The sequence below is a fragment of the Podarcis bocagei genome, assembly GCF_964188305.1.
Source record: "Podarcis bocagei genome assembly, chromosome: 14".
Taxonomy (NCBI): Eukaryota; Metazoa; Chordata; class Lepidosauria; order Squamata; family Lacertidae; genus Podarcis; species Podarcis bocagei.
In genome coordinates, this window is record NC_138139.1 from 19,360,123 (window position 1) to 19,377,380 (window position 17,258).

Here is a 17,258-nt window from a genome sequence, read left to right on the forward strand (position 1 = left end):
GAATGCTGGACTAGATGGGCCATTGGCCTGGCCCAGCAGACTCTTCTTATGCTCCAGACTGTGGACTTAGTGGTTTTACAGGGGGCTCTACAGATCACAGGCATAGCCAGGGTTTATGGGGGGGAAGAGGACACCACCCACCTGTCATCATTCTCTGTCTAGTTCTGTCTAGCAGATTCCGAATGAAATGTCTCAAAAATAACTGTTTTAAATTGCTTTCTTTTGACCCCCCCCAAGTGCTCAGAAAAAATCTGTCAAAATATTTCTGCAATTTCTACTTTCAGTTAAGTATTTTTATGTATTTACTTGATAAAGGGGGCAGCTGCCCCCCCTCCCTGGCTATGCCCATGCATAGACATATATGTGAAAATTAAGATTATTGTTATTTTGATCCTACATGCATGTTTACAAAGAACTGCATTTGCCAGCCTTGTTGTTGGGGGACAGGAGGCCTGGTTATTCTGAAGGAGAAGTGGACTCCTCTCTAAAATACCATCCTAACTAGGTGGCAACCAAATATAATGGCTGGCTACCAAGGGCATCAAAAAATGTGAACATCTGCATTCCATCTGCCCTGTTGTTCAGCCACAGCAAAAACATGCAGAGAGATTGTTTGTGAAACCATCAAAATGATTTATTGTCACAATGATTGAACTTTAATAAACAATAATAATAATAATAATAATAATAAGGAATTGGATTACAGAGAGGTATTGGGTTTTGTTTTTGTGCTAATGGCAGTGATAAACAATGTAAAAAGCAACAACAACAACCCCCCAACAATGAAATATAAAAACACATTGCAACAAGGGGCAAGGCAGCAATAAAACCACAGAAATGATAGCCAATAGGGAACCAAGGCAAAATAAGACTCTAAATGGCAGAAACATCAAAAGCATGTTGGAAAAGAGAAACATCCAAATGACAAGATTTGAAATCAACCCAGCGCAGATCTGGCCAATGACGACACAGTCCTATACATATCTACTCACATTGCCTCCAGCTAAGTGGATACAGGATTGCAACTCTAGCATTTTATACTTCAGCATTTATAGAGTGTTGGAAATGCTTCACATTTGCTATAATCCAGGCATCCCCAAACTCGGCCCTCCAGTTGTTTTGGGACTACAACTCCCATCATCCCTAGCTAACAGGACCAGTGGTCAGGGATGATGGGAATTGTAGTCCAAAAACAGCTGGAGGGCCAAGTTTGGGGATGCCTGCTATAATCTTTACAACCATCCTGTATGTGAGACTTCTTCAACCAGCTGTTTTGGTCTGCAACTCTCATCACTCCCAACCAGACAACAGCTGCCCTGGTTGGGGCCAATGGGAATTGCAGTCCAACAAAGCTGGGAGGGCACAAGGTTGGAAACGGATGCCCTAAGTCAAGTCTTATGCTATCCCCACATTGCAAAAGGGATCAGAGGGTGAGACTGAGTGACTTCTGTAAGGTTCATAGCAGAAGCTTGGGGACCCTTCTGGTTCATAGTTTACAATGCAATCCTACACAGGTGTACTCAGAAGCACACTCCCATTGTTTCCAGTGCATCCTGTACCCACCTACCTGGAAGTAAGCCCCATTTAAAAAAGAAAATTGTGTTGTTACCTGCTATGCCATACAAGATCAGTGTGTTTATACCTAGGGCAGCCAAGAGCAGTGCGGGAGGAATGGGCTCTTGCACCTTTAATAGGAGCATGACAAGAACCCACACCTGCTGGAATCAACTAATAAAGGTACAGGAGCACCATTCTCTTTTTCACATGACCACCCAACTAATCAGTTACGCATGTGGCAGTTAACATTGATAAAATACAATATATAATACGTAGGGACATGTTATTTTCAAAGCAAACCCCTGCAACCCTAGCCAGCACCTCAGATGTCAAATGGAGCACATAGAGAACGTGGCATTAAATGACATGGGACTTATCACACAACCCTATACCATCTACTCAAAATCAAGACCCACTGAATGGTATGCATACTTCCCCTCCTATTGTCCTCACAACCACCCTGTGAGGTAGGTTCAGCTGAAAAGGCCCAACATCACACAGTGACTTGAACCCTGGTCTTCCCATTCCTAATCCAACACTCCAACAGCTACACCACACTGTCATTGTCCTTTGTGTTAAAATTAAACTGCAGTGACCTACTGTTCTGCACTAGAGATGCCTGAGGAATTTGTTTTGTCAGTTCTGAAGCTAAAAGAACTGATCTGCGCTTCCCAGACTTAATGTGGAGAATTGGAACTTAAAGATAATTATCTTTCAAATTTTGGATTCTCCAAATTCTGAGAGACTGTTCTTGGCTTGCCTCCCCCTCAACCATGCATTAGAAACAGATACTTTAGGCTAAAATAGGATTAGAAATGTACACATGTGAGACAAAATGAATTTGTACACGCATAATTTTTGATAAAATTCTATTAGATTTCTTACATTTATAGCCTGCTTTTCTTCCATCACAGAATCTCTATTGTTCCCAGGAAGTCACCCATTTAGGCACAGACCAGATCCAGACTCTACTTCAGAGCATACCTGCAATGTTGCTGCCATGTGTTGTCATGTTGTGGAGCCCAACCAAAACATCAAAACTGGATTACTTGCAATGCTCTCTACGTGAGGCTTCCCTTGTGCTTGACCTAGAAGCTGCAATTCATGCTGAGTATTGCAGTACTCTTGCAGGCAGGTGTGAGACCCAGTCCCAGGTCCTAGGGAATCCTAGGTTTCTGAGTTAAGATCAGGAACAGCAGGCAAGCTTCCCCAATCAATGATCTTCCCTTGAAATCTGGAGCCATGGGGGAACTCCTTGGTGAAAGAACGCACTTCAGAAGCTACACTGATGTTTAACAGGCGTGAATAGTGTCATGTGTCACCTGAGTTTTCACCCAAGAACTTACTCAATATGGTGTAGACAAGTCAAAGTGGAAAATACATGTCTCTAATAGGTATAATTTTGAAAAGCTACTGGCCTGGTCATTTTCTGATGCCTGTGCCAAAAAGGTTAAGTGATCCTAGGTGAAATCAGCCCCCAACAATCAGCTCAGGTCCCCCAGCTGTCTATCTCCATTGAGTCACAAGCCATATCAATGATATCACATCCCTCTTAATGACATCAATGACTACAGATAAGAAAGTTCACAGTTCAGACATTTGCTTCTTTGCCATGGTTGTTTTCCTCCTCCTCCTTCAGTATCTTAGCTATACAGAGCTGCTCTTGGTTTCCATGTGTGATCCAAATCAGCAAAGCATGGCAGACCCTAGAAAGATGGAGACCCAACACTGTCCAATTTCCATGTCCAGAGACGGGCTTTTCTGGCCCAGTTCCCCTGTCTCATTAGACAATCCAAAAATTCAAAGCCTAGAGTCCCAAGAAAGTTCTTGCTGTGTAGGGTATCCTGAAGAAAGATGGCTTAAAAATCAGGTCCATGTGAAACAGGAAAAGCAGGCATGCCTTCATCCGTAGTAAACGTGACCAAAAAATCAACGTTTTCCAAGTTCTTGAAATTCCCCATCATAATAATCTACAAAAACAAGAAAATAATAGTTGTTCATTTGGTTCAAATAGCCTCTTCTGAAACCACAAATCAACACAATAAATTAACCAGATCACTCTAGGCCATGGCAAATTTTTCAATGTAGATTATTGCTATTATTGTTATTGTTATCTTTATTAGTTGTTGTTTTAGCTATGGCACCTCAAAGCAACTTACAATATTTTAAGCAAAAAGCAACCACATACATAGCTTTAAAAAACCCCAACATTAAAACACCCCACCCACGCAAAAAAACCGTAGTTAAAAGCCAAAGACCCGATTAAAAAGGAATGTTTGATTCCTATCCAACCAAAACAAATGAGAGGGTCTCCAATTATGCAAAAGAAGACAGACAATGTCAAAGGAACTCAGATCCAATGAAAATTGTAAAAAATGATTTATGAGCAGACAACCAAAACTGCATGTGAAATAAACATGTATATATAAACATGAGTTTACAACAATATCCCCTAAGTCATCAGTTGATCTCCCAATTCCTAAAATTGTTAGAATATGGATAATAGCATACAGATGACAGCTGTAGATTCCCTTTTGGCCTTTTGTATACATTTTTTCACAATAAAGCTTTAAAGGTGAAGAAGATCAGTCCAGTACTTTGATAAAGTAAGCCTCATATGCTGCCACGGGTTCGCTGAGTGAGCTCTGAGTATTGTGTCCTTGAAAATAAGCCACTCATATCAGTCTATTGTTGGGGGGAGGGGAATTGTGCTGGTTTTGCCTTGGAGCTCAAATCACTGCAAGGGCAGATTTATACATACTACAGACACAAACTGGTTTAAGATGCCCTGCCTCCAGGAACTGTGGTTTATAGTTAAAGCTATGGTTTTCCCAGTAGTGATGTATGGAAGTGAGAGCTGGACCATAAAGAAGGCTGATCACCGAAGAATTGATGCTTTTGAAATATGGTGCTGGAGGACACTCTTGAGAGTCCCATGGACTACAAGAAGATCAAACCTATCCATTATTAAGGAAATCAGCCCTGAGTGCTCACTGGAAGGACAGACCCTGAAGCTGCGACTCCAATACTTTGGCCGCCTCATGAGAAGAGAAGACTCCCTAGAAAAGACCCTGATGTTGGGAAAGATGGAGGGCACAAGGAGAAGGGGATGACAGAGGAGGAGATGGTTGGATAGTGTTCTCAAAGCTACCAGCATGAGTTTGACCAAACTGGGGTAGGCAGTGGAAGACAGGAATGTCTGGTGTGCTCTGGTCCATGGGGTCACGAAGAGTCGGGCACGACTAAATGACTAAACAACAACAAAAGCGGGTGGCTAGAGATAACCAAGGGAGAATTCCCAAGCATGCTCACTACTACAATCCCTAGGATTCCTTGAGAGAAGCCATAAATCCAGTGGTGGCTAGTGCTGGTTGAGAATGGTAGGGCAGAAGGCAGGGAGGCTAACAGTAGGTGGCGCCAGAGAGCCAATGACGGGCATTCTAGTCTTGCCCCTATCCTCTTTCCCGCTGAGTTCTACAACAACACTGAGACTAAGGTGGAGGAAGCTGACAGGCAGTGCCACTCCCTGGACTACGTGGAAGTAAGAAGGCAGCCAAGGTGAGGGGTTGGCTGAGGGCAGAGTGAGGTTGACGGGGCAGCACCCCACTTGCCCCAGTGAAGCAGCCTCTATGATAAAACTGGCACACCAGCTCTTAGCACAGGATGTGATAACCAGGTAAAGCTGATTCTGCAGCAGCCTGCCAGAGGAGCAGCTGCTCTGGAGTTCCCATCCCAGGGTTCAAGCGATGTCGGCAGAGTGAACCAATGCCAAATTGATGAGAGGAGCACCTGCTCCTTCTCTGCCTCGCAAGCAAGGAGTGTGGGGGGTTCCTCTACTGTGTAAATCAAAGAGAGGGAGCCACTAATTGGAAGGAGACACACAGGCACCCAGGCACCAACCCCGTCCGTGGGAGAAGAGGCTCTGCCATCTGCTATCCCAAAGTTTGCACATTTGCGCCTCGGATAAATAAAGGCGAGACTAGCGACTCAATAGAGAGACCCTGCTCTCTTTTAATTTCTGCTTTTGCAAAGGCAGCCTAAGGTCCCTTGCAAAAAATAACAATGCTGGGTGTGTGTTTTATTCCATGTTTTCTTGATGGTTGACTAGGGCTGGGGAGATGCCGAAACCACAATTATCCAACCGAAAGTCCGTTGTTGTGTGATCACCCTGCAACAGTGTCAAAACACAGGTGCAATCTCCACCTTTGCCCAAGGATAATCTCTCTGAGATGGGATGGGTGTGTTCAGATAAACCTGTCTTTTGCTTTGGAGTAAATCACTGCAATAACTCACCCATTGCCTCTGTTCCGAGGCCCTGAACAAATTCTGTTCCTGCTCATCAGATGGCTGTTATTGTTACACAGCCACTGAGAAAGCTGGTGGTTCTGTTGGGACTTGGAGACTAACACCACACCAAACTGGAAGTGTGAGATTTTGACCAAAAGGTGCACACGCACACACGCACACACACATTCATCATAAATAAAATGTCAGGGATTTTTCTGCTTAATCGGATTCCTTCCCTTTGCCAAATTTTCTATTCATGCCCTTTGGAAAGGAGGGATTCCGTCCCTCCTCCTTCGCCTCACCCCATCAACCATTTCATCAGCACACGGGGAGAAACTTTCTGGACAATTTAATCTCGCCAGGGTATTACTTAGCAAAACCCCTTTCACTGTCAATTTTTTCCACCCTCCTTTCTGCCCCCCCCTCTCCAGTCTCAATTGAATTTTGCAAGCCCCTGATATCTTTCTTTCTTCTCTTCTTGCTCCCACCCCTCTCTCTCTTTTGTAGAGACACATGCTATTTATGCAAATCAAGGCTTTTCATACCCTTTCCCTGGCTGAAGACCTCCAACTCAAAACGTGACCAAAAAAAAAAAAAAAAAAAGCCATATTCTCCCCCTGCTAACTCCTTAGCACAATTACACCTCCATTCTGCTCCAGGGGCCTGGGGTGGGGGGAAAATATCATTTTAAACCAATTGCACATGCTGTTTGTCTTGGATAATTACAGGGAGACTCAGATGCTAAAAAGGTAAGAAATATTCCATTCAGAGAGGGAAAGTAGGGGAGCTTCAGAGTTCTGCCTACGCAGCATGTTTTTCCAGTGGTTACTGGAGCTGTGTGTGTGTGTGTGTGTGTGTGTGTGTGTGTGTGTGTACACACACAAGATTTTTGCCAGCTCTTTCACTTGCGCTGAGTTGAAGCTCCTCTTAAGGCAATCATTTACATTTTTCTTTAAGCAAGAACTTTGCCTGTGCTTTGTGGGGTGGGGGGTTCTTTGCAGACAGAGGAAACGGGTGGAGGGGGGGAGAGAACACGCAGCTGACATTTCCTTATCTCAAATTACAATTTCCTGCAAATATCAAGATAATAAGGACATCAATGATCTGAAATCCAAAGTCAATTGAGCCCCCTAATCTCTCCCCTGCAGATGCACTCGCAAAAACAGGAAGGGGGTTCAGATGAGAAGCCACAAATATGGGGCGCGGAGAGCAAACTTCAAGGGACGCAGGCAGGCAAAGGAGGTAGACAGCCAAGTCCGTCTGGGCCTCCTCCTCTGAATAGGCTCACTTGGACCATTGTTCTCCATCCCTCCCTTGTCTCCTGGGGAGGGCTATGCATGGGAGAGAATTGGGGGGGGGGGTTACAGAGAAGAGGGGGGAGTAGCTTCAGCAGTGGCACCCAGGAATGCATCAAAAGGAGGATAGGAGTTGGGGAGGGGGAGGGAAGAGAAAACACACAAACACTGCAATAAGAGAAAGAGGAGACAGAGAGAGAGAGAGAGAGACAGAGTGGGAATGTCAAGGACCCCCAACTAATGAATAGCAAGTTTGCCCTTGAACCTCACAGACCCAGGCCATTCCCAGGCCCCAGACAAGAGCTGAGGCATGCCTGAGCCCAGCTGTAGAGAGTCTGGCCTGTGGTTTATCTCAGACACTTTGACAGGCCAGGCTGTTCCCTTGCATAGCTCAGCCTAGGCTAGCGGCTCCCTAGCAACACAGCTCAGGACAGGAACCCAGGCTGAAGGCTTGCCTGCTGCATACAGAGGAAGGAGGAGGTGAGACAGTGATGGTGGTGGTGGCGGCAGCAGCATGGAGGGAAGAAGCTGGGAAAGGGGCCACATATTAACCCATCATATCCTGGGCAACTCACAGCAAAAACACACACAAAGGAATTACACAGCACACCCCTAGTGCCCAGAACACTTCTCAGTCCTGTATGGTAGACCAGTACTACGTGTAATCTTCATATTGCAGGTGGGGTGGGTAGGGTTCGAGGATGAAATCATAGTGCAGAGGGAACCTGACTAGCTTAAGTGGTGCAGAGCAGGTTGTCTTCCATCACTTGACCATGACTCCCCGCCCTCCAGCATCCTCTGCCCAAGGCGGTTACCTAATGGTAGGGCCGGCCCTGAGACCAGATGAACAAGTGGGAACAAGTGGGACACTTTTCAGCCCGAGGGACACATTTCCTTATGGGCAACTTTCCAGGGTCGATGTGCTAGTGATGGGTGGCATCAGACGCAAAAGTGGGTGTACATTGTACAATAGGCTGGTTTCTATGAACACTCACAGATCCCGCTCTGACATCCGCACAGTCGAGCAAGAGGCATTGCCGGCGTTCAAAGACACATTCCAAGCAGGCAAAAGCACTCGAGGAGATTGTGAAACAAGTCCAGAGAGGGGCGTGGCCTGAGGAGAGCTCTGAGGGCTGGACAGGGAAGCCTGGAAGTCCATAGTCATCATTCATATATATATATATATATATGATTTATATAGATATGAGATTTCTTATTGAACAAAAACACATGTGTTGTCTCTTTTTTCAAATTGTGATTTCTACAATAGAGTTTCATTTGTTGTGAGACATTAGTATTATATGCAATATTAGGTTGGGGGAAAGGGGGGAAAGAGAGGGTATGATGAGTGGAGCAAGGTCAGGTGGTTATGCTTCTATTCTTTTACTTAGTGTACGTGTGGGATTATGTGTCAGCTTGTACTTGTATGGGTTCTCTTATTATTCGCTCATTGTGTTTCCTTGGTGGCCTAGAGTGTTATTAGTTGTCTTTGGATGGCTGTAGTGAGCTTTGTTGTTGTGTGTGAGTGGTGTGTGTGTGTGTGTGTGTGTGTGTGTGTGTGTGTAATCAGGTTAGCCAGATTGATTTGTATGCTGTTGGTGGATTTTTATCATCTTGTTGGACTATGTATGAAAAGGAAGCCATTTTCTTCTATTTGTCCCTGTGTCATTTTCAGTTTATTGGTTAGTTTTTCTAATAGGACTGTTTCCCATACTATTTGATACCAATGGTCCAGACTTACTCCTGACAGGTCTCTCCAGTGTCTGGCTATGCTGTTTCTGGCTGCTGAGAGTAGGTAGATTATGAGTTCTTTATGATGTGAGTGGACATTATTGTCTTGGAAGATGTTTAGTAGGGCCAGTTCTGGGGTGACTTCTAATACTTGTTTTGTTATTTTGCATATTTCTTGTATGATTGTTGTCCAGAAGAGTTGGATTTTGGAGCATTCCCACCACACGTGGAGGTATGTGCCTGTGGATGTGCATCCTCTCCAGCATTTTGAGGAGGTTCTTGGGCATATTAGTGCTAGTTTCCTTGGTGTTAGGTACCATCTGTAAATGAGTTTTAGGGTGAGTTCTTTCCTTTGCGCTGATATGGATTTAAAGGGAGGTTTAGACCACATTCTAGTCCATTGGGTGGGGTTAATCTCATCACCTCTGCCGTCCTCCCACTGTTTTTTGATTACATCAAGGGGGCTTGTGGGATTTTGAAGCAGTATTTTGTCATCCCCCACTTCTGGATTAAAGCATAAGCTTGCTCATCACACAATGACTGCATCATCAAACAAATATTCTAAATGGAACAACACAGATACAACACAACCAGCGTAACTTTTCTGTTGCTTTTGAACAATGCTTTCCAAACTCCCATTCACACATTCATCTGCCCTGCATCAAGGGAACAGTAACCAAGGAGTGCCCAGGCATGTATAGCTAGATGCATTCATGGGTTGCTAATGGCAATCTCCAAGACTATGAGAGTTTCTTAGGGGCATTTGGCTGGCTGTTCTTGGAAGACAGAGCAGTAGGCAACCTGGGGCTTGGTTTCACCCAGCTACACAATCCTTATTTTCTTACACAATCCCACTAAACTCAACTTCCTCATGGACTACTTCGGCAATGAATGAGTTTGCTGGTTAAGGCTAACAAGAGAAATTTGAACCAGAAGAGGGAAGGAGCATGAAACCACTGGCCTTCCAGTATTTTATTGTGTGCAGTGGTGCCCTTGGGGCAGGACTTTGGGGCAGATGTCTGGGGCAACACTCAACAGGAGCCCCAAAACACAGCGGGTCTTGCTGAAGTGAGGTAATAAATATTGATCTGTCTCTAACCATGTTAACGTTAGAGCAGATCCACTTAAATAGATCTAAGTTAACTGTGTTTATTAATTAATTTCAGTGAGCGAGACTAAGGTTGGATACAACCGGTAGCCATTTAAACTAAAAAGGAGGGCGAGACAAAAACAGACCCGTAAGTCCAGAGTTTAAAATGACTAATTGTGGATTCTGCTGCTTTTAAAATGGTTGCTTGTCTTTGATTGCTGTTGGTTTTGTGCTTGTCAGCTTACTTTGTTTTTAGGTTTCATTTCTTTCTTACATGCAAGCCAGTGTGTGTGTGTGTGTGTGTGTGAGAGAGAGAGAGAGAGAGAGAGAGAGAGAGAGAGAGAGAGAGAGACTAGGCAAGAATATAATAATAATAATAATAATAATAATAATAATAATAATAATAATAATAATAATAATAATAATCTGCAAAATCTTCAGAGATGAAATCCATCAAGAGAGAGAAAGAGACTGCAACCTGCTGCCCAATTCGGAGCGCCATGGGAGGGGATTCTGTCCAGGAAGCAGCAGGGAGGAAGCCAGTTCTGATCCGTTGCCCACCTATTTGGAAGTGTTGCTTGCCAGCTTTTCAAAGCAGGGTAAGGGCAAGCTGCCGCCGCCGCCACCACCACCCATCGGTTGCTTGATGCAAATCCACTGGCCAAATTCCAGCTTGGAAGATTACAAGGTGAAGCTCAAATTGACAGCATACGCTTTGAATTAAAGAAAGCGACCCCTTTCCCCACTTTCAGAGAGCGGCTGCTTTGTGCTGATTAGCATAGAATGGCTCTCTCCTCTAGCCTCTGGAGCTGCCTCGGAGCAAGGGAAAACGCACACACAAAATCTATCCATCCACAGCTTAACTTCCTTTGTATTTGCAAATGCAGAGCCCTTTAATAATGATGAACTTGCAAGGAAATTTTGGATGTTCTCAATCAGGACTGGGGAACTTTGCAACCAGTGGCAAATGTGGCCCTCGTGTTCTCTCTATCTGGCCCGACAAACTCTGCCATCACTGATCATGTTTTGCATCCTCCTTGAGTGTTTCTGCCAGGCTGAAACAGTGCCTCTTGCATTCCACGATGGAGGAGACAGGAGAGAGAGAGAGAGAGAGAGAGAGAGAGAGAGAGAGAGAGAAGAAACTCATCTACTTATATGAAGGCAACATGTGCATTTGTTGCTCCACCCACAATTGGCATGTGGCCCCTGGAACGGTGCCCAGCAGGGCATGTGGCCCTCAGGATGAAAAAGTCCCCCCATTCCTGTTCTTAATCATGAACTTGCCAACATGCTAGGCAACTGCTAGTGAATCTGTGGCACTAGTGGCCAAGGGTGGAATGAGAGGTAACCAGAGATGGAGAGCTGCTTCCGCTGCTCCAGTTCTCTCTCCACCCCACCTCTTTCTAGTTGATGTCCAGTATAACACAATGCACATTATGGATTCTTATTGGCAGGTGAAAGCGCATTGTGTGATGACATCATGTCATGAATTGCATTGGTAGGAGATGTTACAAGATGAAAGAAAGGGGAGGAGGGAAATGGCAACCCTGTGTAACAACATCTACCCTAAAATATGAAGTACTGAATTATGAAGTCTTCCATTCAGGTTAGGGGTTGCTGCCAGCTAGATTTTACTCAGAGTAGTTGCACTGAGATTAACGAACCTATGCAAGGGCCATAGCTCAGTGTGAAGAAGAAGAAGAAGAAGAAGAAGAAGAAGAAGAAGAAGAAGAAGAAGAAGAAGAAGAAGAAGAAGAAGAAGAAATTTTATTTATACCCCGCCCTCCCCAGCCAACGCCGGGTTCAGGGTGGCTAACAACCAATAATAAAAACAAGTTGATTGGAATACAACTTAAAAAACAAGGTTAAATACAGCATTAAAACATTAAAACATGAAGAAGAAGAAGAAGAAGAAGAAGGAGGAGGAGGAGGAGGAGGAGGAGGAGGAGGAGGAGGAGGAGGAGGAGGAGGAGAAGAAGAAGAAGAAGAAGAAGAAGAAGAAGAAGAAGAAGAAGAAGAAGAACAACAACAACAACAACAACAACAACAACAACAACAACAACAACAACAACAACGGGAGGAGTTTGGATTTGATATCCCGCTTTATCACTACCCGAAGGAGTCTCAAAGTGGCTAACATTCTCCTTTCCCTTCCTCCCCCACAACAAACACTTTGTGAGGTGAGTGGGGCTGAGAGACTTCAGAGAAGTGTGACTAGCCCAAGGTCACCCAGCAGCTGCATGTGGAGGAGCGGGGAAGCGAACCCGGTTCCCCAGATTATGAGTCTACCACTCTTAACCACTACACCACACAGAAGGTCCCAGGTTCAATAACTGGCATCTCTAGGTACGGCTGAAGGAGACCCCTGACTGAAACCCTAGAGAGTGCTGCCAGTGTAGATGAACCAATGGTCTGTCCCAGTATAAGGCAGCTTCCCATATTCCTAAATTAGTCATGTCCATTAATTTCAATGAGTCTATTCCACATTAATTTCAATGAGTCTATTCCAATTAAAACACAGTTGGATGCAACCAACAGTTTCAAGACCATTTTGCTTTTAATACTGGGATAGCTCAGGCAGTAGAGCATGAGACTCTTAATCTCAGGGTTGTGGGTTCGAGCCCCACCTTGGGCAATAGATTCCTGCATTGCAGGGGGTTGGACTAGATCACCCTTGTGGTCCCTTCCAACTCTATGATTCTAAGAATGCACCATTCATATGAAGGCGAGGTTTCCCATTCTTTTAAACAACTGTTTTATTTTATTTTTAATTGTATTGCTTTTACATTTTGGTGTTTGCTGCCCAGGACTCCTTTGGGAGGAAGGGCATTATAGTCATTTAACGATAAATAAATACATAACTTGTATGTAAGAAGGGAGGCAGGTGGGGCTGGCTGAAGGCAGACTGTGGTTAGTGGAGTGACACCCTCCACTGCGGTTCAAGACCCTGATGTTGGGAAAAATGGAGGGCACCAGGAGAAAGGGACAACAGAGGACGAGATGGTTGGACAGTGTTCTCGAAGCTACCAGCATGAGTTTGACCAAACTGCGGGAGGCAGTAGAAGACAGGAGTGGCTGGCGTGCTCTGGTCCATGGGGTCACGGAGAGTCGGACACGACTAAACAACAACAACCACTGCGGTTTAGGTGATGATCGAAGCATGTAATGGGAGAAGCATCTCCTTAGGGTCTCCAGGTCCCAAGCATTTCAAGATTCCAAAGATGCTAGCTGGCTTGCATGTGAGGCAAAGCCTGAGGGTCCACCTTCAACTATGGTGCTGCACCAGCTCTCGTGAGTCAAAACAGGTCACAACGTTATTGAATGCAGATGAAAGAGGTTTGGCTTGGGCATGGGGCAATCTTAAATACTTCTGGTCTGCCCACCGGAAGTGATGTGTGGTCAATCCAGGTGGGCATTCCTAAGACTTATATCCAATAGGGTGACTCCTGCAGGGACTGCCATCTGGGGGAGTGCCTTCGGTCCTGGCTCTGCCAGGGCACATGGACATGGCCACTCCCCCCAGATCCCTTTAACACCTGGGTAGGCAAACTAAGGCCCAGGGGCCGGATCCGGCCCAATCGCCTTCTAAATCTGGCCCGCAGTCAGGGAATCAGCGTGTTTTTACATGAGTAGAATGTGTGCTTTTATTTAAAATGCATCTCTGGGTTATTTGTGGGGCATAGGAATTCATTCATTTCCCTCCCAAAAATATAGTCCAGCCCCCCCCCCACAAGGTCTGAGGGACAGTGGACCGGCCCCCTGCTGAAAAAGTCTGCTGACCCCTGCTTTAACAGGATACCTCAGGGTTTGGAGGGGCAGGCGGAGACTACAACCTCCCCTCCAGCCAAAACAAAGGATTGCCCCAATGCCCAACCAGTTGTGAAGATAGCTATGAGGCAGGGTTTGCTGTGATGCTAAACTGCCACTTCTTGTCTGGGAAGAAGGATGGGATATAGAATAAATCTCTCTCTCTCTCTCTCTCTCTCTCTCTCTCTCTCTCTCTCTGTGTGTGTGTGTGTGTGTGTCGAATCAAAGAACACCACTGCAAAAAAAACAAAAAGCAGCCCAGCGGCAAATTACCCAGGAACCCAACAGAGCATCGTTGAAACATAAGCACAACAAAACGACTTCCACACAGCATTGGGCCCAGTCCCAAAGGGATGCTGATGGCTGGGCACACCATCTGTGTGTCTCTTCACTGCAAAGCTAGGCAAGCGGGTCTGTGTGTGTGTGTGTGTGTTGTCATCGTCCCGTCCGTCCCCCCCCCCCGCTTTTCCCTCCTGCTTCCTTTTTTCCACCTCATAAGCAAAGTCCAAATAAAGCTCCCATCCCCACTCCCATCTTTGCCCTGCGCTCATGTTCCCGGCAGGCAACGAGATGCAAAGCCATGCTTGGAATCTCATTCCCCGGCTTTAAGCTCCGCTCTGCCGGCAAAGTGCAGCTCGAAAGCTCCCCTGTCACAGTTACAAAAGCTCAGAACAGCCCTTCCCTGGATAATCGCACTTATCTCCAGATTAAGAAGAAGGGAGCTGCAGCTGAGGCTGGTCATGTGGGATGGGATGGGGGCAAATCTCTTTTAAACAATCCCCCATGTAACTGTACACACACACACACACACACACACACACACACACACACACACACCCCTCCTTCCCACTTGAAAACAAAAGAAGAAGAAGATGGGAGTGATATGAAAGCCAGATGAACTGGACCCTGATGGAAAGAGAGGAAGTTTAAGCAAGTTCAGGTTTTCTATTTTTATCTTCATATGAAGAGTGGTATACAAATTTAATAAATGGATAAAAAAGCTAAGGCTGAAGATGGACATTAACAGGAGTCATATTTGCTCACAGGGGTTGCAGAGTCATCCAAACCTGACAAACTGCGGTTAACGTTAACTATGGTTTGCTGAGAAACAAGCAGACTACAAACCATCGTTTGAGATGCTGGGTTGTTTCTCAACAAATCACACCTACCATTTATAACAGTTTAGGGTTTGGATATAATGCTAAACTGTGGTTAACCTAAAATGAAAGAGGAAGCTTCCAATCTCTTCCTCACAGGCAGGTTGAAGGGAGGAAGCAGCAAGATCAAGGTTTGCTGCAGCTCATCTTAACACTAAACCATGGTTAACGTTCTGTGCAAACCAGGTCAGAGAGTTTAGCATTTATATTTTATATTGATATCCCACCATTCCTTGAAGGAGTAAAGGGTAGCATGCATGGTTCTTACAGCCCCAACCCATTTTATCCTCACAATAGCGCTGTGAAGTAGGCTAGGATGATATGACAGCCATAACTAACCACAGTATATACCAGGGGAAAGGGACATGGTACCTTCCAGATGTTGTTCGACTCCAGCTCAATGGTAAGAGATGGCAGAAGTTGCAGTCTATCAACATCTGGAGAGGTAGTGGCTCCCCACTCCTGCAGTGTACACACGCACATACACAAACTACTATTTTTTTGACTGATGTTCACACACTCATCCTTCTTTGAACAGGGATGACAATTGGAGTAAAGAGCCTGTGTGTACCACATGTTTCTATCATGCAACTTTCACCCCCTTTAAAAAAGAAAATTAAAACTCATCATATCTATTCAACCATGAAGTTTTAAAAAAATAAGAGAGAGAGAAAGATACTCAAGATGTTGGGACTCCATCCCTGATAGTGTTCAAAGCACTTCACAGAATCCTTACAATGGATCTGTAAGGTAACTGACTTAGCATTATCCCCATGATAGGGGTATCTGCAAGACAGATTTGGGGAGAATGGCATGCCTGTTGTAAAGCCACTTTTAGCCCATTTGTAATGGAAACATGGAGTGAAAATGTTTTTTTATTAGCTATGATAATGGGAGCTAGTTTAATTTGTGACTGATGAAAGATTTGAATTCAAGACTTTCTAGCCCAGCCCAGCCCAGCCCACCACTAGCACAAGGGGTCTTGTGCTAGGGAACATGTGACTTGCAATGTTGTGTGACAAAGGAAACAGATTGTGCAATCTACTGTGCAACAAAGTTACCATCTACCTGCTTATGCATTCTCTTGCACAACACTCCTCTGGATCAAAACACTTCCCCAGTCGAATAAGTATATGGCTAGGTGACTATCTTTGTGCTACATTCAGTACAGCCTTGTGTTTCAGAACTGTAGAACTGCAAGGGAAAAGGCCCAACTCCCAGGCTTACTTGCTTACAGCCCACCACATCCCTGGGAGTGAAGCCTAAAGAGCCAGATCTCAAATAAAGATCCTGTATAAATATACATTTTGGAGTAGAGGGCTTAGGGTTTTATTTTGTTTTGTTTTGCTCTGCTTTGTTTCAACACTAACTTACTTTTCACAAATTAGTTTTGCAAATTCCTGCCCCCCCCCAAAAGCAAAAGTAATAGAACTGTCTTTCTTTACACCAGCTTCTAAGCTGACCACAACCTACTGAAATAGGTCTTTTCAGATGGCCAGTGAGTGCTGTGGGAAGAATGGCACACAGGATCACTGCTGATTGCTCTGAATATTCAGAACAAAGTCTACACAACCTGCAAATGCCTAGCTTCTCTGCACACTACCTAGTACAATGGAGGGGACACCCTCAAATCTGTGTAGAAAGGGACTGTATATGCCAAGCACGAAAACAAAATTCAGGCCATAAACTGTTAGGAGCTTCCTTGGCTATGTTGCCATCTAATAACGACAGTGGTGGTGTATGGGGACTGCAAATAGGGACGGCGGGTGAGAGCTCAACCCCTACATTACAAAAGTCCATATAATATTAGCATATATAAGTATTAAATAGGGTGGCCAATGCTGTGTCCTACTTTATAGAGGACTGTTCTGTATTTAGCGTCCTCCATCTGAAGGAATGTCTGGTCTAAGTCCAATTTAAAGATAAAAGAACTGTAGGGATTCCAGAAAGAACACTTGGGCAGGAGACTGGGCAGGCACATGGGTCACTGAGGCACAACCACCACCACCCTGCTTTGGTGTGATATGTTGTTGTTTTTCTATTTAAATTATAGTAATTATGCCAAAAATATATACAACCATGTGCAAATTGTATGCAAATTAGCACCCTTGCTTGTTCTCTTTTTTGGCAATATGTAAGATGCCACCCTAACATTAAAGTTTCTACCTGGAACCATTGGGAGCGGGGACACAGCCTTTCATCCTCTGCCACTCTGCCATGTTTCAGATCAGATGCAATTATTCCACAGGAACACATATGCTTAAACTGCACTGGATTTTGTCTGCTTTGCAATTTGAACCTGAATATACTCAAAAGCAGACCACTGACCACAGC

General features: G+C 44.8%; 1 long non-coding RNA gene across 2 annotated transcripts in view; it reads right to left on the bottom strand.

The window, feature by feature from the left end:
* Positions 1-645: 645 nt before the first annotated feature.
* Positions 646-17,258, bottom strand: part of LOC308573898 — a 98,783-nt gene continuing 82,170 nt past the window's right edge. For both annotated transcript variants that reach the window (XR_014002177.1, XR_014002178.1), the window contains exon 5: positions 646-3,527. This is a non-coding gene — a long non-coding RNA (uncharacterized lncRNA). The remainder of the gene's footprint in view (positions 3,528-17,258) is intronic.